Source organism: Neovison vison, chromosome 4 (genome assembly GCF_020171115.1).
Source record: "Neovison vison isolate M4711 chromosome 4, ASM_NN_V1, whole genome shotgun sequence".
NCBI lineage: Eukaryota > Metazoa > Chordata > Mammalia > Carnivora > Mustelidae > Neogale > Neogale vison.
The window spans coordinates 36887658-36901360 of record NC_058094.1 but is presented as its reverse complement, the minus strand read 5'-3'; the positions used below and the strand labels follow the sequence as shown (position 1 = coordinate 36901360).

Sequence of the window (13703 nt, the reverse complement as noted above, 5' to 3'; positions counted from 1 at the left end):
TACCCAGGAATTTGGTTCTACTTTTCTGCCCTCAGCAGCTTCAAATCTCTAGCCTGTCTCCTGCATCCCCAAGCCCGGTATTTACCAGATCTCGGCTCAATCCTATAGCACAGAAGTTAGAACATAACTAACCGTTGGATTATCCAATCTTTGTTATCAACCCCAATACTGCAGAAATATCTGCAGATGTTTATAATGGTGAATTTGTGAGTATTATACATGCATATCCAAATGTTTATACACTTTGACACACAGAAAAAAATTAGGATAGCTTATAATTTAAAAAATATTTTATTTTATTTTATTTTTTTCTACTACCCTGGTTTTCCCACAGGGTTTATTTGGGCCGACCTGGGGACAGGGAGGCTCTGCATCCAAAAGAAAGTGTTGGGTCTCTTGGTGGTGAAGCGTGGCTTGTGCTGGTCATGCAGGACCCAGCAAAGCAGCAGGATCTTGATCTTGGAGTCCTGGAACTATCTGATGGCCAGTCGGCGGTACTTGCTGGCTGCAGTCTCCTTCATCTTTGTGATCTGGATAGAGTGGGCCTGGTGCCGTGCCAGTGCCCACAACTCACAGCAAAGGATGACAGTGCCTGCCATGATCAGCTCCTGGCCAGTGATGTGGGAGACCCTGTGGGAGTCATAGCACAGCCGGATGCCAACACTCTTTACCCACAAGGGAGATTTCTCCAACACCTGTCCACAGTCAACAATTTCCCCTGAAGACTTCATCTTCTTTAGCTGAGATGAAAAGTTCCAGAAGCAGAACTCGGTGACCACATGATTAGGTGCAAAGATTCACACCCAGTAGAGGGGCAGAGTGCGACCTTCAGGGTGGGCAGGCAGCTCCCCATCACCTTGTACTCTTGAAGTGTGACCCAGACCTTCAGGGCCTTCTCTCTGCTCTCCCTGCCACCCCAGAAAGGACTAGAATAGCTCATAATTTTAACAGACACGACATGTAAATCATGTCTTTGATTTCCTTTCTTCTTTCCTCCTTTTTTTGTTCATTTGATTAACATATCAGGTGACCAATGTCCATTGACAACTGAATGGCTAAAGATGATGTGGCATTTATATACAATGGGATATTCCTTGGCCATCCAAAAGAATGAAATTTTGCCATTTGCAATGATACATGGATGGGACTAGGGTGGATTATGCTAAGTGAAATAAGTCAGAGAGAGACATTGATTTCCTTCATGTGGAATTTAAGAAACAAAACTGATGAACATAGGGAATGGGAAGGAAAAATAAAACAAGATGGAGAGGGAAAAAAACCACAAGAGACTCTTAACTCTAGGAAACTAACTGAGGATAACTGAGAGGAGGTGGGTGGGGGGATGAGGTGCCCAGGGGATAGACATTAAGGAGGGCACTTAATGGAATGAGCACTTGGTGTTCTATGCAACTGATAAATCTCTAAATTCTATCTCTGAAACTAGTAATACACCATATGTTACTTAAATTGAATTTAAATTAAAAAAAAAAACATATCGGGGGCGCCTGGGTGGCTCAGTGGGTTAAAGCCTCTGCCTTCGGCTTAGGTCATGATCCCAGGGTCCTGGGATGGAGCCCCACATCGGGCTCTCCGCTCAGCAGGGAGCCTGCTTCCTCCTCTCTCTCTCTCTGCCTGCCTCTCTGCCTACTTGTGATCTCTCTCTGTCAAATAAATAAATAAAAATCTTAAAAAAAAATAAAACAAAACATATCAGGTGACAAGAGATAACAAATCAGACATAGTCCACGTCTGAACAGTCACAGAATTGAGAGTAAAAATTTGAGTTGGAAGCTTGCTTAGCCTGTGACAAAGTTACATGCTACCCTGGTGTTTTTAAAGGGGCTCATTGCCTAACACCCTCAGAAGTACTTCTAATCACATGACCTTGACAGTCTATTGCTGCTTCCAATAGGTTTTCGTCTTTGAGCCTCATTTCCAGCCTGTTTTCCATCATCTTTGCTTGTATACTGAACCCTCTTACTCCTTTTCCATCCCACTTTCTCAGTCACACCAATTTCCAATCTGCCTGCTTTTCCATTCTTGCTTCTGAACATTGCATACCAGCTAACCTCAAATTTATAACCCCATTATTCATTTCTTACTGATTTCTAACGTAGCCATTCCCAGCATTTCCTGTTCTTCTAAATTCCTAATGTCCACAATTCTTTCATTCATTTGATTCAACAAATACTAATTGAGAATCAATAATATACCACCTGCTACACTAGGCGATGGGCATTCCCAGTAAACAATACAGACTCAATCCCCGCCCTGACAGATCTTATGGTCTAGTGAGGGAAACAAAAAAGCTTCCCACCCATTCTGCTTTGCTGGAAACAATCAGGCCTTTTGCAAGCAACAGCCTCTTCATCTTCCCTTTCCCTATGTCATCTCTCTCTGCTTCTTTGTCTCTACCTTTCCTCCTGTCTCAGAGGAAGAGCCAATCTTACTTACTTTCCCATAGGAGCTCTTGAATTCATTCCTTTCTTCCCTCTTCCAATACCTTACCCCTTATGGTTCTTCATACTTTTTATTCTAAAATAAATGATAATGTCTTAAGCACTTTAGACGGTCTGTATTAAATACAAAGTTTTTTTATTTTCTTTGATGAAAGAAATGCTGAGTACGTTTGTTAATATCTTCAAATTATAGAACTGGCAGTTTCTTTGAATGCTATCTTATGTTTTCTTCTTTTTGAAATCTGTGTTCTGTCCCAAAATAATCAACACAGGAGCCAGTGGATTAACATTCTTGGATCTGGTCTAAACATTCTAATGAATAGTTCCTTAGCAGATATGTCAGGATCCTTCTTTTTAGATGATTTTATTTGGATTGCCTTCCAGGTACTTTCTATTTTGCTATAAAAATATTCCCACACATACAGGCTTGGTTTTTCAATCTTAGATTGGCTAACAAATAACAAGAAAAATTGTTTTCTCTTTCTGATCTCCTAATTTTGGATTGGCAAGGAAGAGTACTTCAGTATCTAGGAATTCTTATAGAAATTTCCTGTTAGATTTAGTAATTACTTCTCATACACAGTTTACTGCATCCATTCATGAAAACTCTCTCCTGTAAGTGATGTCACCCGTTACTTTACTATGATCATAACCTGGAAAATCCTGAGTGTATGATCTTTCAATTCCAGCGCCTTATTTTTTTAGAGAGGGTGTCAGAAATTTCCCCTTAGGAAAACATCTGGTTCCTCTTTTTAAAATACTGCTTCTAAAGGGCATCTCACGAATCGAGTTTGGAAAGGTGAAGAGAACACCGCTGATGGTTTTATTTCAGCCTTGCTCTTCAAGACAGCATTTCTTCTTCTGGGACACAGAATATGGGAGGAAGAAGGGCTAATATATTATATTTTTATTGCTGTTGACACAATCTGACAGTGAGCTATTGTAGAGATTTGTGGGAAAAAACTGAGAAATAAATCCTGTCAAACAGGTAGACCTTTCAAATATTTGAGATATGGGTCCTACTATCTAGTGAGAGTCTCAGACCTTGGTCCTTCTTTCCAGGTGCCTTCAATGCATGTATTACGGGAGACAGGATGCAAGGATTGTTAGCATAACGGCCTACACCTGGCATAACCTACCTTCCTTCTCTGGGTCAGGGAAGAGTCTCCACTTTTGACCACAACCTCAGTGTCCCAGATGCACATTTTCTTTAATGATCATGATTGGCACTTTCCCAGAGCCTCAACCGCCTAGGACCTCTTGGTACAGAAGCAGGCTCAAGCTAATAGGAGAGCAGCATGGGGGCCGAGAAAAACAGCAGAGACGAACTGAAGCAAAGGAGCCAGATCCAATCAGGGAGAGGTCAGCAGTTAAAATCATTGAATCAGAACGACAAGGTGAATTTTAGTTCACTTTGTAGTGTGTCTGTATGCCAAGGGTCTAGTCCAAGGGACTAGGGCAATGTGTAGGAGAAGTTTCTGGGGACGAGCATCTTAAAGCAGTAATGGGGTATGCAAATCTTAGATCAGAGAGGCCCTTCTGAGTTCTGAAAGCATATGCATAACCCCATGAAAAGGGTCTTCTGTGAACCAGAAGAGGGAATCCTCAGGGAGTCAAGATCCTAGGTGACACAGCTGAAGTACGGAGGCCTTTAGTTCCAGTCAGGATGTGGGGTGGGGGACATCTAGAATCTGGGACTTGGGTCAAAGGCTCATCAGACTGTTCGGCTACGTGATGATGAGTTAGAGTTCCGACAACTCTGGTGTAAAGCACAGGCCAGATGTGACCAATTCCAAATGCCTCTGGACCTATCCTGGCTGATATCTTTTCATTGGTCATGGGAGAGCGGTGGAATGGCTTTACTGGCACCAGTGTCTGCTCATCTGGAACAGCAGGCATGAAACTAAAGTGGGGACAAAGTTTGGCAGTAACTGACCTGAAAAGAAACCACGGGTCAAAGCTTATCATCTGATACACATGTGTAGGCACATGCCCAGCCACTGTAGGCTAGCAAGGCTGCCCAATTATTCGTGGTGTAACATACGACCAAGGCATTAGCAAGGAACAGAAACCAGATTATTCAGGAATAGGCATGAGTCCTGGCCCATGCATAAACCAAAAACCAGTTGGGTAAATAGAATACCAGAGGGTTTCCTTCTTTTGCAGCAAGGTCTACAGGCCTTATACCACCTGGTTCTAAAGGCTCAGAAAGAGCCTTTGGCAGAGCAAGTAACAGGATGGAGCTTGAAAGAAACAATAAAGAAAGATTTAAAAGAAAAAAAAACTAGGAAGTTCCATTCTGTTGGCTCAGAAAAGTACTACTCGCATAATTACAAAAAGCCTGACTTGGCAGCCGTTCATAAGAAAAAAAGACCTGGGGATTTTGTTGGTAACAAGCTCAACAGGACTGAGTTGTGATATGGTTGTTAAAAAAAAAAAAAAAAAAAAAAAGCCAATGAAATCTTCAATTGCATTAGCAAAACATAGTGTCCAGATAAAGGGAGGCAATGGCCCTACTGAACTCAGCAGTGGTAAGGCCTCATCTGCTGGCTTACATCTAAGCATATTTTAAAGACAGATGCATATAAACCAGCATGAATCCAGAGAAAGATAATTAGGCTCTAGAAAAATCTGGAAACCATGTCACCTGAACTGGTTGTGCTTGGCCAAAAGAGAGACTACTGGGGCAGGAATATGTTATCCAACACGTCAAGGATCATCTGATGAGAGGAGTAGCCTGAAGGTTTGTTAATCCAGAAGACCACCTGAGAACTGGGGTCCAGCTCACTGACACACAGACATTTTAGAGAAGCAAACCCAGATGATAAAACTAATTTCTGAAATCATAAACTATCTGTTATTGAATATGTTCAGGTTGAATTTGAATGGTCCTATAAGAGGTCCCAATTTTATGTATGTGGCTTGGGCAGAGGAGGCCCACATAAGAGGAGTGAGGGGGCTGGATTAGCTCTACTAATTCACAGTTACTTTCCACCATCAGTCTTTCCATCTGAATGCCAACCCTTCCCATTTCTCCAGAGTTTGCTTCCATGACCGCCCCCGCTTTGCCTAGTATCTTAACATTTTCTCCTTCCAAAAATCCTTTCCAATTTTTATTTTTAAAGAAAGGAACAATCTTCAATTGATCTTTTTTTTTAAAGGTTTTATTTATTTATTTGACAGAGATCACAAGTAGTCAGAGAGGCAGGCAGAGAGAGAAGGGGGGAAGCAGGTTCCCCGCTGAGCAGAGAACCCAATGTGGGGCTCGATCCCAGGACCCTGGGATCATGACCTGAGCTGAAGACAGAGGCTTTAACCCACTGAGCCACCCAGGCACCCCTGATCTTTTGTTTTTGGTTAGAGTGGGGTGCTATTATTGCTTTTACCTGTTCAGCATCTTTGTATCTGAAAATGGCATCCTGACTACTCCCCTCGATCTTGGGTTATAAGATTAGAGTGGTATTCACCACCACCACTCCTAGGGGTGATCATATGACTTTTGCCTGGCCTACTAATGTTTCAGACAGTGACTAATTTGGGGATGGGCATGTGACCTAAGCTGTCCAGTGAGAATCCATTCTAAGGTTTTTGCTGGAATTATTAGGAACTGCTGGGACCACTTGTTTGTTCGTTGTAAAGCTGGAGTTGCCAGAAAACCAGCATGTGGAAAGAGTCTGCAAGAGAGAGAAGCCAGCACAGAAAAGTGGGTGTGGAGGTGGGGAAAGAGAAAGAATATCCTGATGATATTGTTGAATCTCTGGACTTTCCAGTTACTCCAGCCAATAAACTCCCTCTTTGGTTTAGATCTCTGTCTCTTGAAGCCAAAATAGTCTGAACAGCATGTTTGGGCTCTCCATTTCTTTCTAACTGCTCTTCTCATTTCTTTACGTGGTGTCCTGGGCCCATGGCAACTTGCCCAGCCCGCCTCTCCAGCTGCATCTCCCCCAGCCGGCTCTAACACTGCTCAGTGCTGATGCGGAAGGAGCAGCCTGGCTCCGGGCCAGTCCTGAAGTCTGATTTCCTTGCAACATTTTTGCAAGGAACCTTCTTTTCGCTCCTACATGCTTTTGTCTCTGAGTCTTCCTTTCACATTAATCTGTTTCTCCCTGTGGCTCCTCCCATTTTTCTATTAAGTTAAAACCCTGGTAGTTATCTGAGATGTATTTATTAAGCCCCTCCCATCTGGGCTAGATGCTGGTGATTCAATGGGGGAGGTCAACCTACACAGGCCCTGTCATCTTGGGTTGACAGTCCAGGGGAGAACGCTGACTGATGCAGCTGTATCCAGATCATAACTGGGAGAGAATCCAAGCAGCTGCCCTTTTGAACCTTGATTTCACACAGTGTAGGAAAGCCGTCATCACACACTTAAGAGTTACATTTTCCCATTGCAGATGTACGATACAAAATTCAAGAGGAACAAAAGGATAGAGTGAACGTTTTCTAGAGGTAAAAACCTCTGTCCCACCTCTCCAGCACCCTCCCCCCAGGCAACTATTATTAGTACCTTACATATCAATCCAAAACGAGTCTGGACATATATATACATATATATACATACTCTGAGAGTTCCACCAAGGGTGGGGCGTGAAGATGGACATGGAGGAGATGGAGATCTCACATCAGGATGTGCGAGAGAGGGGCACAAAGGGAGCACGACGAAGGTGGTTATGAGAACAGTGTACAGAGTGAGCAGAGTCACGGAAAAGGCCTGGCGTGTCCCAGTGACAAGACCCCTCTAGGGTGCAGGATGTCCCTGGAGAGCAGCAGGAAATCCACTTGGATGATTTAAGCAGAGTGGGGCCAGATTATGGAAGGCTGATGCACTATGAGTGATATAACATCACGTGGTAGGGAGTAAGAAGACGTTGCGGGGTCTTGAGTAATGACAGTGGTTTCCAGCAACCTAACAGAGTATTGGGGGAGACCAGAGGCAGCAAGATGGGGTAATACAATAATCCCAATGTGAAAGACCAATAAATAAATAAAGGCCTGTGTGGCCACTGTGGAAGCACAAGGAGAAAGAAAAAATCCTAGAAATAGGTTTACATTCCTTTGATGTGTGCTTATTTTGATTTTGATTTTTATCATACTATATGATACATGCACATAAAATTTGAGAAATCACAGAAGAGTAAAAAGGAGAAAATTTTCATGCATAATTTCTCTAAACACAAGTAACCACTGCTTTGACATTTCTCTTTGATTTTTCATTTATTGTAACGGAGTTGTTATCTCACAGTCTAAGCAAACTTGTATCCCATCTTTAGTATAAGAGTATGAGAATTTTCCTGCATCATTAATAGCTTTGAGCTTTAATTTGGTAGCTGTGTGGCCTTCGTTGGTATAGCTGCACTGTGATTTACTTGCAGGACAACAACTTATGAATTGCTTTCCATTCTTCCCCTGCTAAAATAGTGTGGGGTAGAAGTACATCTCAAACATGAATCTTTGTCTATCTTGATGGTACAGCCATAGGATAAATTTCTAGGTGTGCCATTACTGAATAAAGAGTTTTCAAAAATTTAAAGTTCTTGCTACTTACTGAGAATTTGCTTTCCAAAAGTACTGAACTAATTTGCACTCCTGCCAACACAGTATAGCAATGCTGGTTTCACTCTAATTATCTTTGCTAATTTGCTTGAGTAAAAAATGAAACCAATTTGTATTTTTTTGTTGTTTATGAGGATGAAATTTTTATGTGCTTATTATTAGCCACTTGTACTTCCTTGCTTATAAATGGTCTGCTCATTTTTCTCCCATCACGGAATAGTAAAAAGGAACAAACTTTAAGACTTAGCAATATACAGAGGATTAAAAAAGAAGACTCAAAGTTGTCATGTTCTTGGCAAAAATAAACACGAAAGCAAAAAAAGAAACACATAAATGAAATGAAAGGTTAAATAGCAATCTAGAAAAAAGTTGCAAATACATATGGAAGAAAAGAAGCTAGTTTCCATAAAATGTAAAATGTATATACCAATCAATAGGTTAACAATCTAATAGAAAAACGGCAACAAATATGAACAAATAGTTCTAGGGAAGGAAAGACAAGTGAGTATTAAACATAAGCAGATACTCAACCTCATAATAAAATATGTAAGGTTAAAATGAAAACGAGATAGCATTTTTCACTTGCAGATTTACAAAGACCAAAATGTTTAAAAATAGACTTTGTCAAAGAGGATGCTGGAGGGGTGCCTGGGTGGCTCAGTGGGTTAAAGCCTCTGCCTTCTCTCAGGTCATGATCCCAGGGTTCTGGGATCGAGCCCCGCATCGGGCGCTCTGCTCAGCAGGGAGTCTTCTTCCCTTCCTCTCTCTCTGCCTACTTGTGATCTCTGTCTGGCAAATAAATAAATAAAATATTAAAAAAAAAAAGAGGATGCTGGAAAACAGACATTCATCCATTGTTGACAGACTATTAATTTATGTGATCACTTTGGGGGAGAAGTGGACAATAGATATCAATACAGAAAATTAGTCATATTCTTTGACCCAACGATTCTACTTTTAGGACTTTATCCTATGGATAATTCACAATACGTATGAAATAATCTAGGACTCAGATAATCAATGCAAATTTGTTGGTAGGAGCATAATATTGGAAACAACGTAAGGTACATCAATAGATCATTTAAGTAATGTAGGGTGTCTCTATGCGGTTGAGTATTGCCCATCCATTAAAGAGAACAATGGGCCTTTGTAGGTACTGATATGGCGTTTCTCCAAGATACATTGTTGAGTAAAAAAGTAGGGTGCAAAGACTCTCTGTAAAGGTATGGGGGTGGAGAACATACATATATGTATATGTCACTGGGACACCCCAGGCCTTTGCTGTGACCCTGCTCATTCGGTTCACTGCTCTCTCAACCGCCTTCATCACGCTCCGTTTGTGCCCCTCTCTCTCACATCCTTAGCAGGCCCCGTCTCCTCCATGTCCACCTTCCCCATCCCCCCTTGGTGGAACTCTCGGAGTGTGTCCTTTCAATCCTGGCTGCAGGGTAATTCCTCACGGTTCTGCCGCCATTTCTCATGGGCTAATAGGGAATCCCCAACTGTTTTGAGAGCTCTGTGAGGGCAGGCAGCGCTAATCATAATCTTCTTTTCTCTTCCCACTTGGTTTCTGCAAAGTGCTGAGCAGAGGCAAAGCCCTGGCCAAGTCCTGAGGCGGCTGCTAGGAGGAGAGCTTGGTGGGCAATGTCCTCTCTTCTTCATCAACCCCCCCAACCCGGATCTTTCCCGGAAGCCTCTCTTCCGAGGAGGCCCCGCCAGTGGCAGAAGCAAATTAGAGAAAGCCCGCGTACCATTGTGTCTGGTTCCTCATAACTTTTGCTTTTTCTCCCCCATCAGCTTTCTCTAATATATATGCCTTCAGCTCCCACTGCTAACTAGCAGTTCCCAGTTCAAATTCCCTACAGGGAGAATCTGGATCACGTTGCCCATTCTTGGCTACCTTCTCCCACTGGTTCATATTGTAGAATTCTGGCCAGACTGGAGCATGTTTCCTTTAAGACAGGTGTCCGTTCTGTCAGCAGCTGGGGCTGGGGGAGCTCCAAGGCCTGCACCGAACAGAGCACAGCCTGCGAATGGTAGGGTTCTCAACCCTGGCTACCTATTATAAACATTGGGGGAGCTTTAAAAAATGTAACTGTTTGCTCTCTTCCTTCCCCCGCCCTGCTCAGAGGTTTAGAATTTAATGGGTCAAAGGCGGGACAGCACTGATCTGTTTTCTAAAGCTCCCTATCTGCCTTTAATGGCTTCACTAAGGGAGCCCTAATGCTTTCAGGCCCCAGCCCTTCTGGCATGCACCCCTTCCAGCACTTTCCTGTCCTGTTTCCAGGCAGGAAGTCATCCTAGCCCTGGCCAGAGACTCCAAAGAGACTGTCTTTGGATAAATGCTCTGGCATCAGCTATAGCCTTTGTTGTGTTTCAAAGGTGTTTACTTTCAAATAGACAACTGTCTGTATTGGAGCCTGCTCTGAAGATTGCCGTGTATGGGCTGCCTTTCAGTCTAGGCGAAGGGAAGCGAATGAACAGACAAGCCAGCACTAGCATTAAAATAAGCTCAGATCTCCCCAAACAAAACACTATTGCTAATGGTACAGCAATCTGATCCGATCAAAGCAATTTGTTTCATATGGACGTGTGATACATAATTTGTGTGACGGAGCTAGAATTAAATATCACAGAGAAGAGAATATATACGTACAAAGAAGAAAACCTCAGCCATTCTCAACTATTATAAAAATTGGACTCATGACATCATAACACAGACTGCTTATTTATATAATAACAAAAGCAACAATAATACTTTTTAGCCCTCTCTATGCACCAAGTACATGTTCTAAGGTTTTATTTTGTTTTGTTTTGATTGTTTCATTAATCTGACAACCCTGTGAGATAGGTATTATTATTACCCTCATTTTATAGATGAAGAAATGGAGGCACTGAATTGCTCAAGGATTTGCTAGCTGGGAAGTATCAGAGTCAGGATTAGAAAACTTCCAGGGCTTCTGTTCTTAACAACTTTCTAAGACTAATTAATTCCTATTTCAAAGGAAAATGAGATTTTTTTTTAGATATCCAAAGTTTCTCAAATATCCGAGTATGTATTAAATAACTTCCACTATTTTTCTTTTCTAGTTTTCAACGAAAATTCTTCCAAAGTATACTGTTCATGTCGCTGCTTTTTAAATAGAGGAAAGCGAACATGATTTAACCCTTTCTTGAAGACTCCGTGCTAGCATCATGGACTGTACTTACTTGGGGGAGGCTAGAGGGAGGCTGATTCTCTCAGTTTTTGTTTTTGTTTTGTTTTGTTTTTAAACTTGCAGAGTCATGTCATTTTGACCCACTGCACTAGACAAGTGTGGTAGCCACCTTGCCCTCGGTCCCTTCTCAAGGTAACTAGCTACGCAGCTCATGGACCCGATTGAGCCGTTGGCCCCAGACAGCTGTGCTCTGTTCGGTGCAGGCCTTGGAGCTCCCCCAGCCCCAGCTGCTGACAGAACGGACACCTGTCTTAAAGGAAACATGCTCCAGTCTGGCCAGAATTCTACAATATGAACCAGTGGGAGAAGGTAGCCAAGAATGGGCAACGTGATCCAGATTCTCCCTGTAGGGAATTTGAACTGGGAACTGCTAGTTAGCAGTGGGAGCTGAAGGCATATATATTAGAGAAAGCTGATGGGGGAGAAAAAGCAAAAGTTATGAGGAACCAGACACAATGGTACGAGGATGCTGGGCGGTGGAAAAGAGAGAGCGAGCAGGAGTCACAAACTCAGGTACCTTCAGCAGTCCAGCAGGCTCCGTGGCTGAGAAAAGAGGGTGTGGCGAAGGTAATGGGGCCTAGTCAAGATTCTGAAGACTTCCAAGTTCATGTCCCACCCAAAGACTGGAATTCTCAACAATGTGGAGGCATCATGCCGGCCAAACAAAATGTGTCTGCAGGTTGAAACAGGTCAAGAACTGGCCATTTACACATTCCAGAGAGAGGATGAGGAAGCCAGTTAGATATGGACGGCCACAGCCCGTGGGGACAGCTGAGTCACATAAATAACCAATCACCGAGGTGATGATGTGCAGGCTCCTGATGCTGAAGTCCTGGGGTAACCTTGGATTCTTCGTGGTGTCTTGGTTTCAGTCTTCCCAAGGTTTGGCTCGGTGACAGAGCCTACTCTTCCAGAGGCTTGGTGATCTGGCCCTCAGTGGTTCCCACGAGGCCCTGTGGGGCTGAGATCCCTGTTTTCTTCATTCCTTATAACTCCTTCCCCCAATATTAGATGTAACTTGAGCTGTTCCTCGGAACTAAAAGAGCCTAAGGAAAACACTCTACACGGCCCCAGATTGCTCTCTCTTTCCCCCTTGGAATTATTGTTCTCCTATTTATAGTTTTTCTGTTTCTCCTTTGCTGCTAGGCTGTCAACTGTCACATTTCATTGCCAGAGTGTGTCTGCATGTACTCGTCTTTCTGTCTTTGTTATTAAGGCTACTTGTAGGCTTGGACACTCGATCTGGAAGCCTGACGGAATTGAAAAAAACTCTAAGTAAACGGTCATTTAGAGAAGGGTGAATGTTATAGTATCAGAGATGTCAATTACATCTCAATAAAGCTGTTACACAAAATTAAATAAGCATGAAGACTTTTAGTTTCACATGAGCTTTAGTATACGTTTTGGAAATGCAGTTTGTTCAGATGTCTTTCTTGTTTACTTTTATACTTTTGGCTCTAGTCCAATCAGTGAATGTCTTACCAAAATATCCCCCGGTTCTGAGGAACCAAACACACTGAAGCCAGCACAAGTACAGGAAAGGAGATTTATTTTAAGACATTATACAGAACCCAGCTGAAGAAAGTATGCATGGTCAGACAGATTCTCTCTCATTCTCTTTCTTTCCCTCTCTCCTACTGGCTGCTTGGTTTCTTAATCTCTCCTTGTCCTTGTTTCACATCTGATCCATTTTTCTCTCTGCCGACTGGTTATTCTGCTTCTCTGTAAGGATTTTAGTTTCTCTGCCCTCCTCACACTGGCTAGTGCATGACTTTGGGTTGCCATATTGCCAGTTTTGGCAATGACTCTTCATGACCTTGCTTCTTCTTTGCCAAGAACATCCAATTCTGCCTCCATGTCTTCGAGAATGGACCCAGTTTGAGCCTGGTGTCTTTGCTCCTGGACCAGCTAGCTGGTGGGAGAGCTAGTTAGTAGCGCAGGGTCCTTATTCCCGAAAGAACACCCTCACAGGCTACAGGCAGCAGGCTACCTGAAGAGATTTTGACAGGGAAGAAATGATTGGCATTTCCACCTGGGTGAAATTTCTGAATTTCTGAGCCCTATTTTGTTATTACATATTTCCTTTTCCTCTTCCTTGTTTTTCACCGTTCAGTGCTTAGAGTCGGGCTAACAATAACCAATTGTTGGTGGTACTACCTATCACCATCTGGAATCAGTCAATAGTCACTTATTTTCATTTTCATTCATGTACAAATGTGAAAAATATTGAGGACGACGAGACAATTCTCTTCAGTTCTTTTTTTTTTTTAAGGTTTTATTTATTTATTTTTGCTAGAGAGAGAGAGAGGGAGAGAGAGTGTGAGCCTAAGCAGGGGGGAGGGGCAGAGAGGAAAGGAAGCTCCCCACTGAGCAAGGAAGCCCTGATGTTGCCATGATGATTGCGGACCCCCTGCGGGGCTCCATCCCAGGACCTGGAATCATGACCTGAGCTGATGGCAGACGCTTAACCCAT

At 42.9% G+C, this 13703-nt stretch overlaps 1 pseudogene; it reads right to left on the bottom strand.

The window, feature by feature from the left end:
• Nucleotides 1–314: 314 nt before the first annotated feature.
• LOC122905312 lies at nt 315–940 on the bottom strand (annotated as a pseudogene).
• Nucleotides 941–13703: the final 12763 nt, after the last annotated feature.